This window comes from Xenopus laevis, chromosome 1L (assembly GCF_017654675.1).
Source record: "Xenopus laevis strain J_2021 chromosome 1L, Xenopus_laevis_v10.1, whole genome shotgun sequence".
Lineage (NCBI taxonomy): Eukaryota > Metazoa > Chordata > Amphibia > Anura > Pipidae > Xenopus > Xenopus laevis.
Genome location: NC_054371.1, coordinates 184,674,235 through 184,699,347, shown reverse-complemented (window position 1 = coordinate 184,699,347; position 25,113 = coordinate 184,674,235).

The window sequence follows — 25,113 nt, the reverse complement described above, 5'->3', positions numbered from 1 at the left end:
TAAATAAGCGTTAAAAACCCGAGCGGCTTAGATTGGAGTTTGTTGCAGCCAATATTGAGATAAATTCGGACCTTGATAAATAACCCCCTTAGTGTTAATTGTGATGAAATTCACAAAAACCACCCAAAGCTTCCAAGCTGCAGCATCCTATCTTCAACAGATCATTAGGTATCCAAGATAAAACATCCTCATTTTGAAAGTCAGGGGTCCACTGAACAGTTTGATGCCCAGTGCACATAGGTTTACCAATTATGAGACATGTAGGAGGGCAAAATTAAAGAAATGCCCCATATGATTTATCATTGTTGACTTTGCAGTACCTGACATTGACAAAACACAGCATATTATGTGGAATAAAGCTACAAAATGTAAGTTCACCCTAAAAAGCCATGTATTTTTGGAAATTACCACTTCTGATGAATCCAATATCTTATTTCAACATCAACTCCAAAGTACCAAGTGGCAAAGCTTTCATAAATGTGTTAATGTTGATGAAATTTCAAAAATCATCTCAAAACTTCCACTTTACAGCATCTTCTATCCTACAGGTCATTGGGTACCAAAATAACACATCCAAAATATGAAAGCCAAGGGTCTACTGGACAGTGTGATGCCAAATGTGCATAAGCCTTACAACATCATGTAAAATATAGTGGCAGATGTCACTTTTACAACTCGAAAATCTTTCTTTGATTCATGATTTTAGTGTTTTTTCAGGTATTTCTGACGCAGGCTTTTGTGCAACAATACAAAAAATGTGACATTTTTCCAACCACTCTGTGCTTTTTCAATTCGAATTTTGTAAAAAATTTCAAGCCATTCAAGATTTCATTTAGAGAAAGTGAATTTAGTGATAGTTTCAAAACCACCTTTAATAAATAGGCCTCTAAGTATGTGACATGTAGGGGCCCAAAATGAAAATACCCCATATTATACTGTATATCATTTCTGTAAAATCAACACACTTACAGTATTTTATGAATGATGAAGCTTCAAAAAATAAGTCCACCCCAGGCAGCCAAATATTTTTAGAAAAGTACACATTCTGACAAATCCAAAATGGGATTCTACTCCAAACTCCCAAAGGGCAAAGCTTTCCTAGAGTTAGCAGTTTTGGTGAAATCTGTAAAAATTGCCAAAAGCTTCAAATTTACAGTATCTTATCTCCCACAAATCCATATGTACCAAGATCAAACAACCTGAACATGAATTAATGCCAGGGGACTACTGAAATGTTTGATTTCCACTTCCCAAATTCTCACTCTAAAAATGCTGTAAACAATTTCCAAATATATTCATGCGCCGTAGAGTTTGTTTTGGTTCATCATATACAGTTTCAGTGGATGCGCTGTGCATGGCTGTAATGACACAGGAATAATGGGACAATAACAGCATTGTGAGACAAAACATGGTCAGCTGCATCAAAAACTGTCCTGTGCAAACTGTGCCTGGTATGAAATACGCATTTATATTTTTACCTTAATAAATGCAATTGTTTGTCTAATTCCAAAAGAATGTCTTATGTATTTTAGAAATGTTAGCACTTTCTGTTATGCCACAAACATAGTTTGTGATGTGTCTCCACTTTATTGAACTTTTTTTCTGTTGAAAATTGAATCCAATCTAAAAAATAATTATCATTCTCAGCAAAAGTATGGGTCGTTTGGATTGTAAAAGTGATAACCTTAGTAGTGTGTGATTCTCCTGGAATGTACTTAGATGTAAAGTGGTTCTCAAAGCTACAATAAATAACCCCATACATCTGTTGTGCTACTGAAACACTCTCATTTCTCTCACTTCTCTGAAAGGCATATTCCATTATCTATATGGTAACACTTGAGCTTCCTTGATATTCTTTCTAGCTTCAAAAGCTAGAAAACTCTTTACCAAAGCTCTGTGAAATTTCTCTGCAAACATTAAAGAGAGAAACATTAGCATTCTAGTGGAAATGGATTAGGGGCATTTGCTCAGGGTAGCAGCTAGGCCTGGGGGAGGAAGGAGGGGGTCTATGTGGGGTAGGGGGTAGGGTTTTTTTAATAAGGGGTTTGTTTCTCTGTTAAGAGAGCACTATTATGTCCTTGAAGGAGATGCTTTTAAAAAGATTATTTCATTAAGAGACACTTTGGGATCTGCAAGCTTGAATGTGTGCAGGTAATTTGGAGAGCTTTTAACTTCTAAATAGCTGCAACCCAATGTGCTACAGACATGCTTACTCCCAGATGCTTTCTCCAATATAAGGGCAGCTCAAAATCATTCATTTGGATTTCCAAGATCTCCGATAATTCTTCCAGTTTTTAATAAATGGGAACACACATTCAAATGAAGACATGCATGAACACCAAAATGTATGACTCCTTTATCACATAAACTTAAAGAAGCTGACAACCATATGCTGAAAATTCTTTTGAGTGCATATAAGGAACTTGTATTGTGTGTGGCAGAAAGAAATAAAGATCAGGCAGAATAACCTTCCCAACTCCATCCCTATATCTCTTGGTCTTCCTAAGACAGTTTTTAGACATGTGGTTTTTGCAGATGGAAAATGAGAGGCCTACCATAGATCTTATTTGAAAAATATAATAATTTTGTGCTAAGCCCTGAAAATAAACATTCTTTATTTTGATTACACCTAAGACTAAAAATAGAGAGTCATAATAAATCCTACCTATACTCAATGTTGGAAGGATTTCTACAGCTTTCTGTAAATTGTTATGAATGTTTGTGCATAATGTGATGAAATCAGTGTTGGACTGGCCCGGGAAAAAACCCGGTGGGCCCCAACCCTCATGGGCCCCCGCCGGGCCAGGCCCCCTCCCCCAAATTGGGATTCCACCAAAAAACAAAAAAAAGCGCACCTTCATGCGTGCATGCCAAGCGCTCCAACAAGTGTAAGAGCAGAGCGCCGCATCACAGTAGGGGGCAGGCAGGGACAGGGTCGGACTGGGAGGCATGGGGCCCACCGGGGCTACTGCCCCAGGGCCCCCTCCAGCCGCCACTGCCGCTCCGGAGTGCTGCAGGCGGCTAGTGCGCATGCGCGCAGCGCCGCGTTTGTGCGCATGCGCGCGGCGCCGCGTTTGTGCGCATGCGCAGCCCTTCTAGTCTACCGCGACCCCAAACAAAGTGGGGTCGCGCCGCCCCACTAAGTAGCGGAACTGGGCCGGCGGGGCCCACAAGAGCCCGGGGCCCACCGGGGTTTTTCCCGGTGTCCCGCCGGCCCAGTCCGACACTGGGCAGGGAGGCCAGAAGGGCGCCCTGGACATCGGTCCTGGTGGGCCCCGGGCCCTCCAGTCCGACCCTGGATCAAATGCATCTAAAATGCTAAACTGTGACTTCCTTTATATTAGACTTCTCTAGCCACCCCAAACAGCCTTAAAATGATCCGACCTGGGCAGTACATTATAGAATACTTTTGTATAAAAGAAGTGGAGTGGCAGCCCGATCACACCTGATTAACCATGCTCTAGTCTCTTGCTTTCACTTAGCTTCATATTTTTTCCATTCATAATCCATCTCTCCAATTTTTTTTAAAAGAACATGGTCAAAGTTGTTTACGGTCTTTGAAAGTGTAAACAACTATTGAATAGCATATGACTTCTACTGGATCTTACAGGATTACAATAATAACAACATATAACAGTAAAGCATATAGACACACAATAAGTGGTATATTATCATAATGTACCTCTTTAAATCTTGAGGTGTTGATGAACTCTGCCCAGCAATGAAATTCCGTAAACATGTAGTCAAAAACATACAGCCTAGATTAGTATATACTGTCATGATCCTTGTAATACAAACCTTCTCAAAGTTGCAAAATACTGACAAATATTGTATCAAACAAATGTATTTATATAAAATAAATACATTCAGAAATGCAAATGTCTAGAGATCCTTGAGAAGCATAATAAACAAGTTCAAAACATAATATTCTATAAATATATCACACAATTTATGTCTAAGTCCTCTCCTACTTTGAATGAATTCAGCTTCACATTAGTTGGAGTAAAGCACATTTTTACAGACCATTTTTACATTCTAAATCTCAGATAATGAGATGTTTTTTTGTCTTTGTGGGAAACTGAAAAACTATACAGGAGTCCTAATTATAGGACAAAGCAAGATGTGCTAAAGGTAAAACTGTGGTTTTAGCATTGTTGTCTTTCCTGTGATTCTTATAATGCCAAAAAAATGTACTGAGCTAAACTGTATTCTAATAGTAAACACAATGTGGACACTAGTCCCAAAGGCTTTCACACCTGTCCTCAAGCCTCACAACAGACATCATTTAAAAGATATTCCCCCAGAAGCAGAAATAGATAGATCCACTGATACAGCTTTGAGATTTTTGGACAAAACATGTACCAATAGTAAGGACTGGTGACACATTTGACCTATGATCTAATATGTGAAATAGAAAACCATGTTAAACTTAAGCAATTGCTGAGCATACAGATCTCTTTCTGAAATCCAAAAGGAGATTTATGTAATAAATGAAATGCATATGTACACCTTCCCAAGGTGCATGACACCAAAGGCTCCTGACCAAAGCTTCACGGTTAAGAGACCAACGCATAAGAACAGGGATATCTTCAGTCGTGATTGGGTCTAGTTTGGCAATACTGTTGCACTTCATTTTCTTTTTTACTATAAGTGCAGCCCTGCAAACATACAGGGTCCATGGCATCTGCCCCTATATTAAACCTAAAGGCCGTGTTTTGGGGAGATACAAGATTTGCATGTGGGCATTCAGGTGCGTTTTCAGTCAATGTGCAAGGGGAAGGCAGGAACATGGCAAAAATAGGGAGGGAAGTGAGATTCCTGGCTGTTAACAAGAAAGAACCTGCTTTCCTGTTGCATTCACACTAAACTGGGGCAGAGTATGGCACACACAGGGAGCATAGGGCAGGCAGAATATGGCACACACAAGGAGCATAAGGAAGGCAGAGTATGGCACACACAGGGAGCATAGGGCAGAGTATGGCACACATTGGTACATAGAACAGGCACTGTATGGCACACAGAGGGAGCATATGGCAGGCAGAGTATGGCACATACAAGGAGCATAGGGCAGGCAGAGTATGGCACACACAATGAGCATAGGGCAGGCAGAGTATGGCACACACAGGGAGCATAGGGCAGGCAGAGTATGGCACACACAAGGAGCATAGGAAAGGCAGAGTATGGCACACACTGGGAGCATAGGACAGCAGAGGATGGCACACACATGGAGCATAGGGCAGAGTATGGCACACACTGGGAGCATAGGACAGCATAGTATGGCACACACATGGAGCATAAGGCAGGCAGAGTATAGCACACACTGGGAGCATAGGACAGCAGAGTATGGCACACACATGGAGCATAAGGCAGGCAGAGTATAGCACACACAAGGAGCATAGGAAAGGCAGAGTATGGCACACACTGGGAGCATAGGACAGCAGAATATGGCACATACAGGGAGCATAGGGCACAGTATGGCACACACTGTGAGCATAGGACAGCAGAGTATGGCACACACATGGAGCATAAGGCAGGCAGAGTATAGCACACACTGGGAGCATAGGACAGCAGAGTATGGCACACACATGGAGCATAAGGCAGGCAGAGTATAGCACACACAAGGAGCATAGGAAAGGCAGAGTATGGCACACACTGGGAGCATAGGACAGCAGAGTATGGCACATACAGGGAGCATAGGGCACAGTATGGCACACACTGGGAGCATAGGACAGCAGAGTATGGCACACACATGGAGCATAAGGCAGGCAGAGTATAGCACACACTGGGAGCATAGGACAGCAGAGAATGGCACGCACAGGGAGCATAGGGCAGTCAGATTATGACATGTGTACCTGACAGGTGTGAACCTTACTGTCTGAATTTGAGGTGTAAACAATGCAGGGCCAGTACACGCAGTCCCGGGGATACTTACGAGATAGGACCTGTAGGTTTGTGCTTAAGTTGAATTTGTATGGAAGTTTAAACATATAGATTTACATATTATATGCAAAAAGACATAGTATTTATTTTTACCTTTCTGTGCATATTTATTTTTACATTTCTGTGCTCTGCAATAGACAACAAATGCCAGAGGGGATTGGTACAGGTGGTTTATTAAAACTAAATGCTAATAAAGGCCACAGTATGTTATTGTAATAGCCTCTGTCTGTAAGTACGAGTTGTATGTAAGTCAGGTGTATGTAACTCCAGGACTCCCTGTACTGATACCTGTTAAAGCTTACACAAATCTAAGCAGTTACAGCAGACAGACTTTCATGTGGGGGCCACACAAGGGGGCCACCAGTTGGAAAGCACTGATCAAGCGAGTTATAACTTTCCCCTTACTTCTTCTACCATACAGCCTTTTCTCAAAGGAGATATATAAGTCTACACTCAGCTCCTCACCAGTCACTTGAATATGTTTAGGGACCCCAGTATTTTTTCCAAAAATGAATTTTACTAGTAAAAAAAAAATACAAACAATTTCTACTGTATTTCAAACGTACTACATTTTTAATCAAAAGCTAAAAATCGGTTACACAAAAGGCAAATTTGACATTTTACACTTTACCTCCTTTGCCTGAATTTTGCTGAAAATATTTACCCCTACACTACTGTCCGGTTCATGTGTAAGAATGTTCCAGTCTTTATTCTTCTATTTCTGTGCTTGATCCAGCATGTGACTCACTGATTGGAACTGCTGTCTACATCAAGTGCTTCATCTTTATTCATCATTGTACATCAATTATATTTTTATTCATTATAGAACATGTTTTTATTCAATAGAACATGTTTTTATTCAATAGAACATGTTTTTATTCAATAATGCTGATTAATTGTTTACCTTTGCCTTGTTTTTATTCATTATTTTTGGTTATAGAAAACCTCTTAAAAAGGCTTAAATCCAGATGTTACATTGTAAAAGCATAATGTGTCTGTAATTGCAAATCTTTTGCATCAGAGGTAAAGTGTGGGGTTGAAGGATGATGCAAACAATATAATTCAGTTTTTATTCTTTAACAGTTTCAATGATTTTAAACAAAAATATCACAGGGAGCAAAATTTCAGAGTAGGATTTGTAATTTGTTGTGCCTCACTACTCAATCTCTTAAAATATGTTTTCATTCTGTCATTACCCAGAGCTTGACAGACTGTTTTTTTTTTTTTTTTTTAAAGGGAATTACTGCTTTGTTTGAATTTTTCAAGAGTTATGTTAAAGAAGCTGATTAAAATAAGTTTTACCTTTTGTGAGTATGAAAATTTTTATTAATCCAGGTCATGGTATATCTAGTATAGGTAAATCTAAAAACAACTGGACTTGCTGAGTAATCAATGAAGACATTTCACTACTCATCCGAGCAGCTTCTTCAGTTCAACTGACTGGTGTGGGAAGTTCTCAGGCATATAAACTCTTCCACTAATCCAATCACAATGGCACATTGTAACTCTTCAAAGAAGTGACATTTGAAAATTCACAGAGGTGTAGATTCTGTGTAGTTACTGTGATAGGATTATCCAATGTGTCCTGCAACTCCTACAATCAGGTGTTAATTATGAGAGTTTCATGAATGGATGTGTGAAGTGTTCTGTCTGCTACAAACAATCCTGTTCTCACATCTGCACCCTGGAGGATTCAGAACACTTCACACAGTTTGGTCATAACAAGAAGCACTTTGCATGGCGGAAGAAGAACACCGCATTCCAAGAAAAACACCTGCTACCTACTGTCAAATTTGGTGGAGGTTCCATCATGCTGTGGGGCTGTGTCGCTAGTTCAGGGACTGGGGACCTTGTTAAAGTCGAGGGTCAGTTGAATTCAACCCAATATCAACAAATTCTTCAGGATAATGTTCAAGCATCAGTCACAAAGTTGAAGTTACACAGGGGTTGGATATTCCAACAAGACAATGACCCTAAACACACTCCCAAGGCAACCACAGTCTTTAGCAGTAAATATTAGTGATGGGCGCATTTGTCCCATTTCGCTTTGCCATGAATTTTGCGAATTTCCTGCAAAATTCTCAAAACTGGCGAAAAATTAGTGAAACAGCGATTCTTAAGCCGGCGTCAAAGTTGACGACATCGGCCATTGAAGTCAATGTGGAGAGCAGTGACATTTAGGAAGTGCTGAATGGAAAGTGAAAGTAATTTCCTGCCCCACCTCTATGCCTAAGGCATAGAGGAGGGGAAGGCAATATATAATTGACAGCTGAGCTTTTTAAATGAGTTTACAACAGGTATGGATGTTTTAATAAACAAAAAATTTGGATTTCATGTTTAATTTGATAATGACTTTACTTATAAAGGTTTTTATGTCTGGGTGACAGGTACACTTTAAAGGGGAATCTCAAAAAGGCACAAAACATTTCCTTCACAGGGGTAGTTTACTGCCTTAAGTGCCCATGTGGTCTTGCTTATATTGGACAAACCAGCAGGAAGGTTAAGGTACGACTTAATGACCATAAAACGAGCATTCGAAATTATAAACCACCTTCAAAAGAACAAGAAAAGGAGGAAGTGAAGACAGCCAAGAAACATAAAAACATTTTATATAGACATTTTTTTTGAGAAAGGGCACAGAATTTCCACTACGATGGCAAGTGCTTGAAAGGGGACAAACCTCTGGATATGAGCTCAGGTTGAAATTGGCTCAGAGAGAAAGTTACTGGCTTTTACAGACCCAAACACCATGAGGGTTAAATGAGGAATTCAGTCTAGCTTGCTATTTATAACATTTATTTGTTAATAATTGCTAATTACTGTTCCATTTCATTACAGATTCTCCAAACTATTGAATGCTCTAGGGAAAGGTAAAAAAAACCCTTTTTCTATATTAAAGCAAGGGAAAAGATATTGCTAAAAAATGTATTCTATGTTCAAACTACTGCACAGCACAAATATGCTTTACGTTATTAAAAATCATTAAGCTTTGGTTAAACTGTAGAGCTCTGCATGACGTTCAGTTGAATTTGAAAAAACATTATGTGAAGCCTTTATTATTTCCAATGGTAAGATATGCTTGGGTCACTTTCCTTGACTTTTCATGAATTTATTATTGAATTCTCTGGTTCATGGGTTAACCTATTTAAGGTGTATTGTGGGTTGTAATGACTAGCCCCCAAAATGTTGTATTTTTTTGGTTTGACACTGGTTTACCCCTTTTTGCATTATACATGTGCTAAAGTAATTAGTTTTGGATTCGTGATGGAGGTGCTGTCCTGTTATACCCTAAGCACTGTATACTGAACATTTGGAGAGGCCACGGGTGTGTGTGTGTGCAATTATTGAAATACACTGCAGTACAGAAACCAGTGCAATTAGTATAAGAGTTTAATAATCAGCTTTGAAGCATCAGCTTATATTACATAGTTACAAAGTTACATAGTTACATAGTTACATAGTTAAATCGGGTTGAAAAAAGACAAAGTCCATCAAGTTAAACCCCTCCAAATGAAAACCCAGCATCCATACACACACCCCTCCCTACTTTCACTCATATTATATATACCCATACCTATATTAACTATAGAGTTTAGTATCACAATAGCCTTTGATATTATGTCTGTCCAAAAAATCATCCAAGCCATTCTTAAAGGCATTAACTGAATCAGCATCACAACATCACCCGGCAGTGCATTCCACAACCTCACTGTCCTGACTGTGAAGAACCCCCTACGTTGCTTCAAATGAAAGTTCTTTTCTTCTAGTCTGAAGGGGTGGCCTCTGGTACGGTGATCCTCTTTACAGGCTAACTTGCAGACACAGAAGATGGTGACACCCTGTTAAAAGTTTGAAATCCTGGATCATTGCTGCTATTGAGAAGCTGAAACTTTAGGCTAATGCAGTATATGAAATATGGCATTTTTAGCCATATTCATTTTTAGGGTTTAGTTCTCCTTTAAATGGCACTTGCCATATACAAAAAAACTGTAGCTGTGTTTACTGTATGTATGTTTATAGAAAGAAATTTCATGCTGTATTGATTCTTTGCGATACTAATTACAGTGTGATTGTTCAGGTCCCTGTAAAACTGTTTCCTTGCACGTAACATTTATGATAGGTTTGCAGTATAATGATTGGAGTGCTTGAAGCGATTTTCTGTTTGCTCATCATGGCTCAGAAGAATTGGTCCATCATGTCCTGTACTGCTTCCCAACCCTCCAGTGGTTACAGACAATCAGTATGCAAGTATACTCTTATGTTTTCTTTGTGCCTACTCTTCTCTATATACAGATGAAGCCATTGAGATTTCACATTTTGTCGCAGCGTGTCATGGCTGTCACCCATCTAGCTGAAGATTAGGGGCTTGGCATCCAAAATTATCAATACTATTTTTTTGTGGGGAGGTATTATTATAGGGATTTCATGCCCAAAAATTATGTGATGGTTCTACAGTGGTTGGTAAAAATAAAACTGAACTGTACCATACCTCCCAACTGTCCTGTTTTCAGTGGGACAGTTCAGTTTGTACTGAAAAGTCCCAACTGGACAACCAGAAAAAGAAACACAATTTCTAACTTAATTGGCTAAGACACTTTGTAACCATTTTGAGATAAGCAAATAATAATAATAAGTAATTGTAACAATTTAGATAAGGAGGTCCCTTGGGAAAAGTTAGACTCACAGCTTAAAGGGCAATTCTCCTTCATTAGAAAAACTGTAATTAAAAAAAAAGAAATATGTTCAAACTTTTATAACCTGCCAAGTTTTTATCTTTTTATTTCCAAAATGTTGGGAGGTATGCTGTACTGTTTCGTAAAATGCCGACAGAGAACATATAAACAGCACCTTCCTTGTTTAACTCATACATAATATACTCATCGTCAGAAACTGACACAGTCTCACATGTCAAAACTTTCAGCTTCAGGTTTTTCCAAGAGGTTTAGTAAAGCAGAACGTAAAAACAGTGAAACACCAACTGTTACTGAACTAGAACTCTCAGCATGCCATGACAGCCTGCTGGCATGTGAAGTCTAGGATCAGCTGGATAGCCACAGATTGCATCTCATGCAAGTTGGGAGCAGAGTCCTTTGTATATAAATCAAACATTCAAGACTTATTAGGGGGAAAAAGCAAAATTAACAGGTATCTTGTGCAATGTTGGATATTGAGGCTACATTAAAACCTTACAGAGCTTGTGGTTTCGCAATAATTACACTGATTTCACATAAACAGAAGAATGCCAAGGCTGTGCAGAAAAAAAGCTTGGTTGGAAAATGTATTGCAAATTGTCCTAAACAGGAGTTTGACTATGTGCTAATTTTTCAGCCAAGAGACATGATAAGAGCATTTACAGGTTTTATTCTTAGAATAAATATATAAGCACAGAAAGATGGATATTTGGATGTGTATACATATACATTAAATTGTGGTTTGCCAGTTAATAGATTAGATTTTCCCATTAACTAATTTATTTTGCCTTAACTGATAAATGCCTATGTAAGGGAATTATTGGCAATTTGAAAATAACTACTCAACACTACTGATATCAAGATATAGGGACTAAAAAGGCTCCCCCACAGTACAATTGATGAGATCCTTAAAACATTCTGGAAAGTACAGTAGTTCAATAGGAAGGCAGTGTGTAGAATGTAATAAGGAAAATCCCTCAGTTACACACTGGAAGGACCAATAAGTGCATAGCGATTTTGAGAAGAAGCAAAGGAAACAGTAAGTTCTTTGCACTTAGAGGAAAATACAGTTGGATAAAAGCTGAACAAAATACAAACTATTCAACAGGATATACAGTATCTAAGATGCTCCACACTCACCTTATGTTTAAGGATAACATAGCAGAAACAGCTTATTGTAATGGTAAATATAATGGCAGCAACAATATAGAATACATCAATACATAAAGAGGGACATGGGCTTAAATAGCCTACATGAATGGGCACAAATACTTAGAAAATATACTCGAAGTCGAATCCTCATATTCTACATTGAATGGCAAAGAGACACCATCTCAGCTGGTGAATTCAGTCCAAGCTCCAGTCTGATCTAATGTAATAGTTTTTCAAGAAAGAGTAATAGGATTAAAAATTATATTTATATAACTGTAACCCCATCTATGCTACGCTTGACCGTGTCCGGCTAGCTAACTGGCAGAGCACCGGTTACATTTGACCCCCTCTTTACAGGATGGGTCTTTGCTACATGAAAAGGTGAAGGAAAGGTGTTGTACAACTACATCTTACTTATGCTGCATGACTAAATAAAAGAATTGGAAGCCAGAACAGCAAATAGCAACAGGCTTTATTCAAATCAGGATTTTATACTCACAATCGTTTGAGGTTCATCACATACAGTATATGTCAGGCAACATCACAGTATTTCAGAGTCAGCACCTTGTGACACCCCTGTAGAGATAGCATACCACATGGATAGTTGTACACTCAGGATCTCTGTATCGTGACTCCCACACATTGGATCAGGGAAATTACTAACCCTAAATCCCTATTAGGCTGTGATCCCTCCACTACAGGCCAGTCTTGCCTGAGCGAAGCGCCTAATGCTAGCGTAAATTCACTAGCGAAGTGGACCTACTCTAGCACTACTTCGCACCCTTACGCCAGATGAAGTTGCGATATGGCAAAGGGACGTAACTATGCTAATTCACTAATTTGCGGATTTTACTGAACGTTACCTCTTGCGCCAGACTTGCCTTCGCCACCTCAGACCAGGCGAAGTGCAATAGAGTAGATAGGGCTTGCTTCAAAAAAAGTTGGCGTCTTTTCCTTTTTTAAGGGTGATAGGCTGAAAAAGATAGTAAATTTTTTTGGGGGTACCCTCTTTCCCCCCTATATTTCCTAACATATGACACCTAAACTATACAGTGGGCACATGTATAGGGCAAAATAACAACTCTATTTTATTTTATGAAGCTTTCCCAGGCTTGTGTAGTGTAATGTATTAGCTGCTACATATACGTCCATTCAACTTTAACCTGGCGCCGTATGCAAATTAGGCATCACTAGTGTAACTTCTCTTTGCTTGACAAATTAACGTTAGCACAACTTCGCTACCCTTTGTCTTCTTGAGCGCAACGGCAAAGCGAAGGCTGCGCTAGCGAAACTCCGCAGGTTAGTGAATTTGCCTCATGGGCTTTTGCCCAACAACTATAGAACAAGGAAGTATAGGCATTTAAAGCCATAGGGGAGCGTTAACTATGGGTCCCTACAGTCCCTACATAACGCTATTTTGGTTACACACTTTTAAATAGTGATTAATACTTTGCAATCCAGGGTCCTGAATTCTATTTGTGTATGAAAGATACTGGGAGAACTTGGATTAACAGTGCAGTGCCTCCACTTAGTAGGCAATGAGGAGCACACCTCAGGAGGATCCCACAAGGAAAAATAAATCAAACAGTTTGCAGTAACAATATAACTTTATATAAAAAAATGAATGTAGTAACTGTAAATATAAATCACACAATTAACTCTGCCCTGGGGATTCAGCATGGACTATAAAACCCGTGGCACAGTCTTTCAATGAACCAGACCCATGCTCCTCTCCAGGTGGATAAATGAGACTAATAAAGTTAAATTTCCCTTCCCCAAGAGCTCTTATATCACCAGGTAGAGATACCCCCCCAAGGCACCTTTTTCTTTTGGATTTGGTAGCCGCTCCCATGTGGCAGGTACACAAGCAAGACCATGCTCCTCTCCAGGTGGATAAATGAGACTAACAAAGTTAAATTTCCCTTCCCCAAGAGCTCTTATATCACCAGGTAGAGATACCCCCCCCAAGGCACCTTTTTCTTTTGGATTTGGTAGCCGGTCCCATGTGGCAGGTACACAAGCAAGACCTGTCCTCACACCGGGGACACACTATGGTTTTAAAAGACATCCAGCAGCTGAACTGGATGCAGGGTAACTTCTAACTCTAGACTGGAAACTCAAAGCTGTCCAGCTGAGTACCACTCAAACAGTATCTCACTGTTAATGCAGCTCCTTTTCTCACAAGCTGAACTGTCATACTCCACAGATCTGGCTCTGGTTGGGTGCAGCAGCATGGGTTCCTTTATGAGATCTGTAACACTGTGCATTTGGCTCCAAACGAAGGCACTCCCCTGGGACCTCCTTCTCTCCCAGGAATGCACTGTTGTGCAAAGCCAACCAGATGGCTCTCCAGCCTGTAACTTGGCAGGATGATGTCACAGACAAAAAACAGGGAAAAGACTTGTCTGATCCCCTACATTTATGTAGGGATTCATAGGGTTAATTTCCCCTATGGTCTGAAAATCCCACATGGTTGGAAATCTCCTGCTGTGGTCAGCTAAGTGTTGGACCTAAATTGGATAAGGGAGGGGGTGAGTCCTTTGTCCCTGTGTAGTGTGCCCTGGCAAATTCCTGATTTGACCAGAAGGTGTCACTGTTAAGCCATTTCTTCAAATAGCTGAGCTTTAATGTGCTCAGTATACTTCCTGGTTTCACTCCAGTCAGGAGAGCAGGGACTGTAGCAAAGATGTAGGGGCCTGATGAATTGAGAGGCACATGGAGGGCTTGGGGTGTGGAGCCCACAAGCCCATGGAAGGTTTAGAGCTTGGAGGCAGTGGAGAGAATGTGACAGGTGCTGCCTGGAAAAGGATTCCTGTGAAAGAGGCACACTTTGGAGTAGTGTTGGAGCTGGCCTGACGATTTCTGTGAGGTGCTGTGGATGCCTGTACCAGTTCTGTGTGAGCCGTGAACCCTAAGAAAGGGTGCTGAAGGATCCCAGCATGTTTTCCCTGTGTGAGGACTGGTTGTGTTCAAAACCTACTACATGGGTGCTTATTTAAAGGAGAGGTATAGGGGGCAGGTAGCACTGCCTGGGGTAAAGAGCTTTTGAGACTGGGACTGTGTTTGTGCAGCAAGAATGGGACTTTGCCTGGTAAGGACTGTGGCAGGGTTGGACTTACCACACATGTTCCCCAGGGCAGGGTTGTTATTGCCTTTTTGTTATTTCTTAATAAAGTTCAATATTTGTTTGCAGTACTTGTGTGTGTAATTATTGTTTCCTAGTGGGGCCACCTGTAGGTGTACCCACTGATCCCATGACTAGGTGGAGGCACTGCCATGGAGAGACATTCCCAGTACATTTTCATTTAATAAAGAGGATTCAGGACCTGTGGATGGTAAGATATTGAAGATATATCCTATAATACCGGTGGTGGCCAATATAGGGTAACATTTATAATAGAGATTTTCCGTACATCTGAAATATTTGTTTTCAAATATACTGGGGATCTACAGACGTAACAGAAGTGTCCATGTTTAAAAACAAAACATGGGAGGGGTTGTATCACACCTTACTAAATCAAAAAAAAATTATATGCTTACACTAATCAGGGAAACATTGTTCCTTGCACAAAAATGTTTTGATCTGAAATGGCTTGCAGGGGACTACTACTGTAGTACTGTATTACGGGAACATCTTATCATAGCCCAACTGGTGTACATACAAAGGGACAATCCGGGCAAATGTGAACTTATATGGCAACCCTGGCTGGACTCACAAGGACTGTACCCCCTAACTTTGCCAATATGCATCATGATCTTAGAAGACTACATCTGATTGAAGTAACTGCACTATGGACTGTTAATTTTGCAAAGATGTTAGGCAAAACTGCTATATTAAGAATGCCCACAAATTGTTAATTTGTAACTTTATTTTAATTCTTTTGTTTTTCGTTTTTGATATGTTCGTTAAAAATAATAAAAAAAAGATTATAAAAAAACAATACAAAACAAAACATGGGAAGATCTTGTTGAAAAACATTTGAGTTTTTTGGGCATTCATTAAACTGTTGGAACCCTGAAAATCTATTATTTAGTATTATTTAGTTGTGTTTATTACTTGTGCATTTTAGAATTGCAAAGTATTAGCTTGAATGTAAAACTGAGCTAGCATTGACTTATTGTACCCATACAAGATCCTATGAACTTACACTGTTCTTCTTTATCTGATATATTGCATGAAACTGTCCCAGACGGGCGGTAGTTCCGGGGCTCTCCTAGGATTCTGGTGCTAATGTTATTATGTTATCTACTTGCCCAACTACTCACCTGTATAAGCACATTGTGGTGGTGGATGCACCTTAGCAGACAATTGTTATTGTGCTGGAATTCTTGGAGAAAAGCTGCATTGTGAGTAAAGAAACATGGTGATTTGCATTTGAAAATTACATTCACACATGACTTGCTTTGTAATTTAGCATTTATATCACGTTTTCCCCTTCTTGCTTGACCTTGATTTTTATTTAAAACTACAACCTGGTGGGGACCATGATTAAGGTCAGCTAGAGACACCTCAAGGATTGAATTTACCATCACTTTATATTTACAGAACAAACCTTAAAATATTCCGACACATTCAAGACACAGGTTAGGAGAGTCAATTGCCAGATGTTGTCACGTTCGGCACCCTATATCAACAACCCAAGATAAGCTCCCTGGTCTCGGGTCTCACGTCTGCCTTTAACTGCCGCCTTTCACCTCGGGAGGAGCCCTCGGCTAATGAGATGCCGCCAGGTCTTAACAGAGAGAGGAGCAAAGCTAACGGTTCGGGACGAGCAAAGGGGCACGATCGTCTCACCAGGATACTGGAAGAAAGAACACCACCAGGAACAGGCAGGCCGGGCCAGCACAAGGAGATAATCGTCAGACAGGCCGGAATCAGGATTGGAGAATGTAGAATAGTCAGTGGACAGGCAAAGGATCAGGATTGGAGAGGTCAGAATAGTCACAGACAGGCAGGATCAGGATTGGAGAGGTCAGAGTAGTTAATCAGGCAGGCAAAGGTCAATACACTAAAGATCAGTAGGATTCACAAGGAATATAACACCCAGGAACAAGCTAATTGAACCTAACAATGGGCAGTGTGCAGATATCTGAATTCCCCTTATATACATTTTAAATTTCGCACCATGCGTGATGAAGTCATCACGCCGTTGCATAAGCTAGGAAGCGCGCTGGCGCGCACGCCATAGATTCCCCATACACAGAGGAGGAAGGAGCAGTGCAGCGGGTGTCCATGCCAAAGGAGCGACGGTGGACCCCGCTGCCCACTAGACCACCAGGGCGGTGAGTCCTGACCGATGTGTTGGATACAGAAATAAAATAAACATGCCAAACACACCTCTGTATGAAATTAATTTCATGCTTCTGACTTTTAAATATGCATTGCTTTATTTAAGAATTGAATTCTGTACAAAATACTCTAGGGAAATTTCAGAAGAATAAAATAATCACAAGTTTAAAATAATACATACTATGGAACAAGGCAAGTTTGTTTAAACCCAGACAATGATGAAACTCCTAAGCCACAGGTTGGAAAGTACAGAGAATTACTCAGGGACCTGAATGAGCAAATTCTTTTTGCTGCAATATTTATTTTAGAGCTTTTCTGTTGGTGCCCCTCTTGCTATGACCTTCTTAAACAATAAGAGAAGCGATGAACGAATCCATCCCAGGAAAATTCACAAAGTGCATTGAAGTCAATGAATGTTTTTTGACATGACTTTTTCTGCTGCAACTTTTTCTGCGCACAATATATTGGAATCTATGGGTCTTTTTCTCTGTGACTTTTTTTCCCACACAGAATACATTTGATTCTATGGGCGTTTTTTCATAGCAACTTTTTTCCCCCATAAATTTATGAGGTCTTGCATTCTCAATATTCAAACAATTGAGAATGAGTCTTTACTAGAGTTCAAAGGCTTGAAAAACAATAAGAAACATGTAGGTTTTGAACAGCATCATCTTCAGATGGTGTTGCAAGCTATCCTGTGATATGTACTAGAGAGAGCAAGATATGTATAACCAAAGCTTTTAGCCAGCTCTTGACTGGAGCAAATTTCATCATGCAGCAGGAAAAGCAGGAAAAGCAGCTAAACCATAATTCTAAGCTATGCAAAACCCTATTTGGGGAAGAAAAAGAAGGCTGCAGGACTATCTTTAATGGATCGTCATCAGAAATAAATCCTATAGAGATCTTGTGGGAAGAGCTTTACTGTAACAGAAAAAAATATGTATCATGAAAGCCAGTTGTACCTCTGGGAAGAGCTATAGAAGGTGTGGATTGATATTTGATCTGAAAATCTTTAAAACTTACAGAATGTAAAGTTGAAAATGCTGCAAATGGAGAATTCTCCAACTATATCTGATCCAATACGCTACCTTAGTGAACAAGTATCAGTTTCAACCAAAAACTTGAACATTTCTAAGTGATTACAACTGGTTTACGTGTTAGGAATTTAGTCATTTTTGGTATGCCCTGTTTGAAAATATATTTTTGCAGGATTTTTTGTAGTCGTTATCTGCATTTACATTCTTTTTTTAAAATGGGACTGGAATGGTATCTATGGTAGAATGATTTTGTTATTCACCAGAATCATTTTCTTTTGTGTAATTAAAGGACACATAGGGGCAGATTTACTAGGCTCGAGTGAATAGTTCGAATCCAAAAATGTTAGAATTTCAAAGTAATTTTTTGGGTTCTTTTTTAAAATTGGACTGGAATGGTATCTATGTTAGAATGCTTTTGTCAATCACCAGAATCATTTTCTTTTGTGTAATTAAAGGCCACATAGGGGCAGATTTACTAAGCTCCAGTGAATAGTTCGAATCCAAAAATATTAGAATTTCAAAGTAATTTTTTGGGTACTTCGACCATCTAATTGGTCAAATTTGATCGAATCGAGTGATTTGAACAATTCGAAATAAAAATCGTTCGACCATTCGATAATCGAAGTACTATCTTTTTAAAAAATCCTTCGACTCAATACTTCGCCAAATAAAAACTACCGAATTGAATGTTAGCCTATGGGGACATTGTAGATGTTCGATCGATCGCTTAAAATCGTTCGAATTGTCCGATTCAAATGATTCCATCGTTCGATCAAATGATTTTTATTCGATCGAACCTTTTGCACTAAAATCCTTAGATTTTACTTTGAGGGTTGAATTTGAGGGTTTTTTAACCCTCAAAATTTGCCCCTTGATAAATTTGCCCCATTGTGTTCTCTTTAACGGGGTTATGTAATAAAAGTCACTGTGGGTCATTTATCAACACTGGGCAAATTTGCCCATGGGCAGTAACCAATGGCAACCAATCAGATTGCTGCATTCATTGTTCTACTTGCAGATGGCTTTAAAAAGCTAATTGCTGATTGGTTGCTATAGATAACTGCTCATGGGCAAATTTGCCCAGTCTTGATAAATGAGCCCACCTATGTTTGCCTGGGAACACTAAACCCATAGCAAACAATCAGCAGGTAGCATTTACTGGTCACCTGTTTAAAAGCAAACATCTTATTGGTTGCTAAGGGTTACTGCTCTTGGGCAAACTTAGTGCCTTTTATTACATATGGGAGTAAATGTCTTTTTATTCTGCCTATTGCTGTAAATATTTTTCTATTTTATTTAGTCAATGTCAGGAGTTGGAATTTGCTTCTATTTCATTTGTTCCCCAAAGAATATACTCAGAACATATGTTTAACGTCACTGTTGAGACTTTCCAGATGATGTTTAATCCTCAGACATTTGTTCGGATCTAAATGCTGCAGTGATCATTTTATCATGCTTCAGTGATCATTATATCATGCCTCAGTTAGTCTCTTTGCTAGAGTATAAATGGGTTAATGGAAAATCATCTCAACGGAGACTGCAATGTTCCTCAAAATAAATTTATAGGATAGCCATAGGAGCAGTAGGAGCAGCCATAGATTTTCAATTTTGCATTTAACCCTACGAAATCCATTGAAGGCCGTGCAGTTAGAAGTAATATATATATATATATATATATAAATATATATATATATATATATATATATATATATATATATATATATATATATATGAAAATGATTATACATGGGTACAATGTTTTTTTTTGAAATTTTGGAATAACAGTGTTGAATGTTTAATACTGCGTATCAATAAATATATATCAAATGCTGTATGTAAGACAGTAATAGACACCTACCTATTGTGCCAGAGAAATTCAATAGGTTGAAATTGTAATTCTCAGTGTGAGTATTGATTACCATTTATCTCTGTTAGACATCAGGTTTTAAGAGAAAAACTAAATGTTCTCTTTTGTGTCTTATCTTTTAAGATACTGATCACTGAGTATTACATCAGGTCTGTCCTTTGATTATTTTAAACATCATAATCTTGTGCCATGATCAGCTTTTGTTTTAACATACTAGATATTTATAGCTGATCAGCAATAGAGAGATTCTTTGGATTATTTACAAAAAATGGGAATATTGTCCTTTAACTCGTGGCAATTAATCATGTTTGCTTGCTGTAGTTTAACTCCACAAGTCCACAAGGATATAAATGAGCTGGAGAGAGTGCAGAGATGTGCAACTAGACTGGTTAAAGGAAAACTATACCCCCCAAACAATGTAGGTCTCTATTAAAAGATACTGAATAAAACAGCTCATGTGTAAAACCCTGCTTCATGTAAATGAACCATTATCATAATAATATACTTTTTTAGTAGTATGTGCCATTGGGTAATCATAAATAGAAAATTGCCATTTTAAAAAATAAGGGCCGCCCCCTGAGATCGTAAGATTCACTGTGCACACATACAAACCACATGTAAGGTCACATGAGCCAATTAACAGACAGAGTTCTGCCTTTTGCTTCCTCACTTCTTCCTGTTACAGTTAGTGTTGTAGTATTTCTGGTCAGGTGATCTCTGAGGCAGCACAGATAGAGTCACGAAATGGTGGTTCAAGGCAAGAGATGTAAAAGGGCAATATTTATGTAAATATATATTCCAGTTTGGTAAGATTCTTTAATATGTCATTCAATTTGATATAAACTATCTGTTGCTTAAGTATTCATTTTGGGGGTATAGTTTTCCTTTAATGGGATGGAAGACTTCGGGGCCCATTTACTTAGTTCAAGTGAAGGAATAGAAGAAGAAAACAATTCGAATTTCGAATGTTTTTTTTGGCTACTTCGACCATCTAATGGGCTACTTCGACCTTTGAAATCGAACGATTCGAACTCAATCGTTTGACTATTCGACCTTTCGATAGTCGAAGTACTGTCTCTTTAAGAAAAAACTTTGACACCCTAGTTCGCCACCTAAAAGCTACCGAAGTCAATGTTAGCCTATGGGGAAGGTCCCCATAGGCTTCCTAAGTATTTTGTGGTTAAAGAAAAATCGTTAGATTCTTTTTTTCCCCATTAAAAGCTTCAACTCACTAGAGGCCACCCCTTTAGACTAGAAAAGAACTTTCATTTGAAGCAACGTAGGTGGTTCTTCACAGTCAGGACAGTGAGGTTGTGGAATGAACTGCCGGGTGATGTTGTGATGGCTGATTCAGTTAATGCCTTTAAGAATGGCTTGGATGATTTCTTGGAAAAACATAATATAATAGGCTATTGTGATACTAAAATCTACATTGATTATAGATATTGGTATATACAGTTTCAGAGTATGGAGGGGTCAGTGTGAGTGTGAATGAATGTTCGCTGGGTTTCATTTGGAGGGCTTGAAGTTGATGGACTTTGGTCTTTTTTCAACCCAACTTAACTATGCAACTATGACCAGAAAACCCTAACTTCTGATTGGCTGCTATGGGTTACAGAACTAAGTCAATGTTGCCATTACTGTGCCTAAGGTTCAATACTTTCTGGTGTGTATTAATTTTCAGTATGTAATACATGATGGAAAGAGTCTGTTTGAATACAATAATACCATGTTATAACCAGCCCTGTAGCTTAATATTGCATACATAGTTCTACCTCTTCATAAGTAATGGTAATTGTATACACAAAGAAAACATTGTGTCCCACATAGTCAAATAGGAACTCCACTTTGCTAAACAAATAATAAATATGAAGTATGTATGAACTGGGTGTGCTGGTTCCTTCAATAAAGCAAGAATACATTTGTGTCAAACATTTAGAGGATATACTTGACCAACAACAATTCCTGGCTTTAAAACACAAGGTACCATTTCATATAAAAAAATTAATACTTTTCATATGGGGGAATGTATTAAAAGTCCCAAAGAGCAAAACAATTTGCACAAATAAGAATTAAAAGTAGCATTTTGCAATGTAATACTCTTCCTTAAACTGTTATTACATTGCAAATTTTAATTGTGGATTGTGAATTTTAATTGCGCATTGCCCACTTTTAAACATCACCCGTAAGAAATTTTTATTGCATAAAATGCCTGCACTAGATTAATGGAAATGGGACTTTTAAATATATCTCCATAGAGGATTCAAAATTACCATATTGTCAAGGCAAATTTTATTTATAAGCAACCAAAGTGACAAACTAATATGGGGAGCCTTATTTATCAAAATAAAAAAAATCTAATTATTTTAATTAAAAAAGTCCAACCAAACTAGAATCCACGATTGGACCTTATTTATTATAAAAATATCATGATTTAATCAGGGACAAATACGAAAACATTTTTGGGATTTTTGCCTGAAAATTCCAAAATAGTTGGATTTTTGGGCTAATTCCAGAGCAGATTGCAGAACCTTCCAAATAGGATAGGGACCTCTCGGTAGGTCTGACATGCCAGATTTTTTGATTTGGACTTTTTCCATCCACGGGGTATAATAAATTTAAAAAAATCGGAGTATTTTTTTTCCTCTAAAAAAAATTGAATTTTATAGTAAAAAAATAGATATTTTCTTCGTGTTTTTGGCATATGGACTTTAATGAATAATCCCTTTAAAGTTATAGTTTGTCAAATTTGTACTCCAAATATGTGTCCATTTAAAATATGCATTTAAAAGTGTGCAAGGGTGTGTGAGAGGGCATCATTTATATTTTACTAATTGGTGGGCACAATACCAGATTTCTACATTGCTTGTACATCACCTATGAACAACAGTATTACTTAAATGAATGTCACTGGGAATCCATTATTTTAATTTCAACGGTAAAAGATAAATGAATGTGACTGGGAATCCATTATTTTCATTTCAACTGTAAAGATAAGAAGAGAATCTGGCAGGTTTTGAAGGCTAACCACCATTGAGGTCTACTGCCACTAATGTATGAGAACTCACTAGCTATAGATTTTGGCAAATGATTAAGCATGGAAATGTAATTTAAGACATTTCCATAGAAATTTAGAAAAGTTTTCTTCTTTTAGTGAGAATGTCTTTAAAATAAAATATTGTACGTTGGAATTTCTTTGAAATTGCATAATGATATTTGAAAAAATAGAAACTTAATTGAAAATGTTATGAGAAACGTATATTGACTAAAGCTTGGCAGGGCATATGATGTAAGCGGCATTCTTTATTTCCTGGATTTTACATTTTTCAGGATTTTACACCGATTTTTTGTGATTCTACCGTAATACATTTTACCCTCATACTGCATAAATTGACTGTTTCTATAACTGTAACACACACTACTGTATTCATTTTATCTTCATCTGTTAATGTCATCAAAATCAAGTTTCTACAGTCACTAGAAAAGGAGTTATTAAAAGCAATGCCCAATGTCAAGCATCATTTGTCACCTTTCAAAGCACATTTATGCTGAATACTGTGGCGGGTTTATTTATTAAATATCAATGAAAATTGAAGCTTTGTCTTATACGATATTTTCAATGAATATTTTGATTTAGGCACATAGAGAAAGGAGCTACTGCTTTAATGGCATGTATTATTATCCTTTATTTATATTAAGCCAACATATTTTGCAGCAGTTTGAAAGTAATTTACATCATTCACTTCAATGCCTGCCCCAGTGGAGTTTAGAGTTTAGGGTCCCTATCACATTTCCACACTCTAAGGTCAATTTTATAAGGAGTCACTTAACCTGTCTGTGTGAGAAAACCCATGCAAGGACAAAGAGATCATATAGTGCACTGGCAGGAATTAAATCAAGGACCCCAGTGCAGTAAGGCAGCAGTGCTAACCTAGGGACTGTTTGTATCCCACCAACTTCAAGACCAGCATTTTTTCCGAATGTTCATCCATTCTAGTCTACGATTATTATGCTTTATTTAAATAGCACTTATGTGCACTCCCTTCACCAATAGAGTTTATAAAGGTCCCTATTTCATGCACATAGTACCAAGAGGAAACCCACAGATTTCACAGCTAGAGAGAAGCAAAATAATTCAACTCAAATTGAAATTAATAATTTACTACAGGTGAAAACTTGCTGGTCTCTTGGTCTTGAGCACACCTTTCAGTACAGCAATTTCATCAGCGCACAATTTTGCCCCAAGACGATGCCAGTGACGTGACACTGAACACACTGGTACATGCCATGACATAATCAACAGAGGTTTTGGCATCAGAACACCTTTAAAAGGATTCTGTAATGGGAAAACATGTTTTTTTGCAAAATGCAAATGCAGTTAATAGTGCTGTTCCAGCAGAACAGAATTGTTTATGTTTAATTTTAAAATTTTACATGGGGCTAGACATATTGACAGTTTCCCGGAACCCTCAGTCATGTGACTTGTGCTCTGACAAACTTCAGTCACTATTTACTACTGCACTGCAAGTTGGAGTGATATTACCCTCTCCCGTTCACCCCAGTAGCCTATCAGCAGAAAATGGTAAGGCAACTAAATAGCAACTCCCTGGTAGATATGAGAATAGTCGATAGTAAAAATCCAAGTCCCACTGTGACACCTCCAGTAACATTGAGTAGGAGAAACAATAGTTAATCTGAAAGCAGTTCTATAGTGAAGCACTGGCTCTTTCTGAAAGAAACACACTTGTTGGTCCAGGAATAAAATATGGTAGAGCGAACAAACATATATTCTGTGTGCTTTGGTGTCATTGCACCTATTTAAATAATCACTGGAAGTATGTGGAGGCCTATTTATTATGGAATGAATGGAAAATAATGCACTAAAAAATACAATACTTTGAAAACCTCTAAAAATTGTGAGTTTTACTAATGAAAAAAAATCCAAAAACTTTTAAAAGTCTGAATTTAAATTGGTTCAATAAGATCAGTGCAGCCCCCTTTGATAACGTTTACATTTACCTGACAAATTTTTGTATTAGTGGCTTTCATGGTTTTTACACTTAATAAAGCTCAGATTTTTAGAGATTTCCAAAAAAATATGAATTTTCAGAGATTGGTGGAAAAAAACTAAATTTG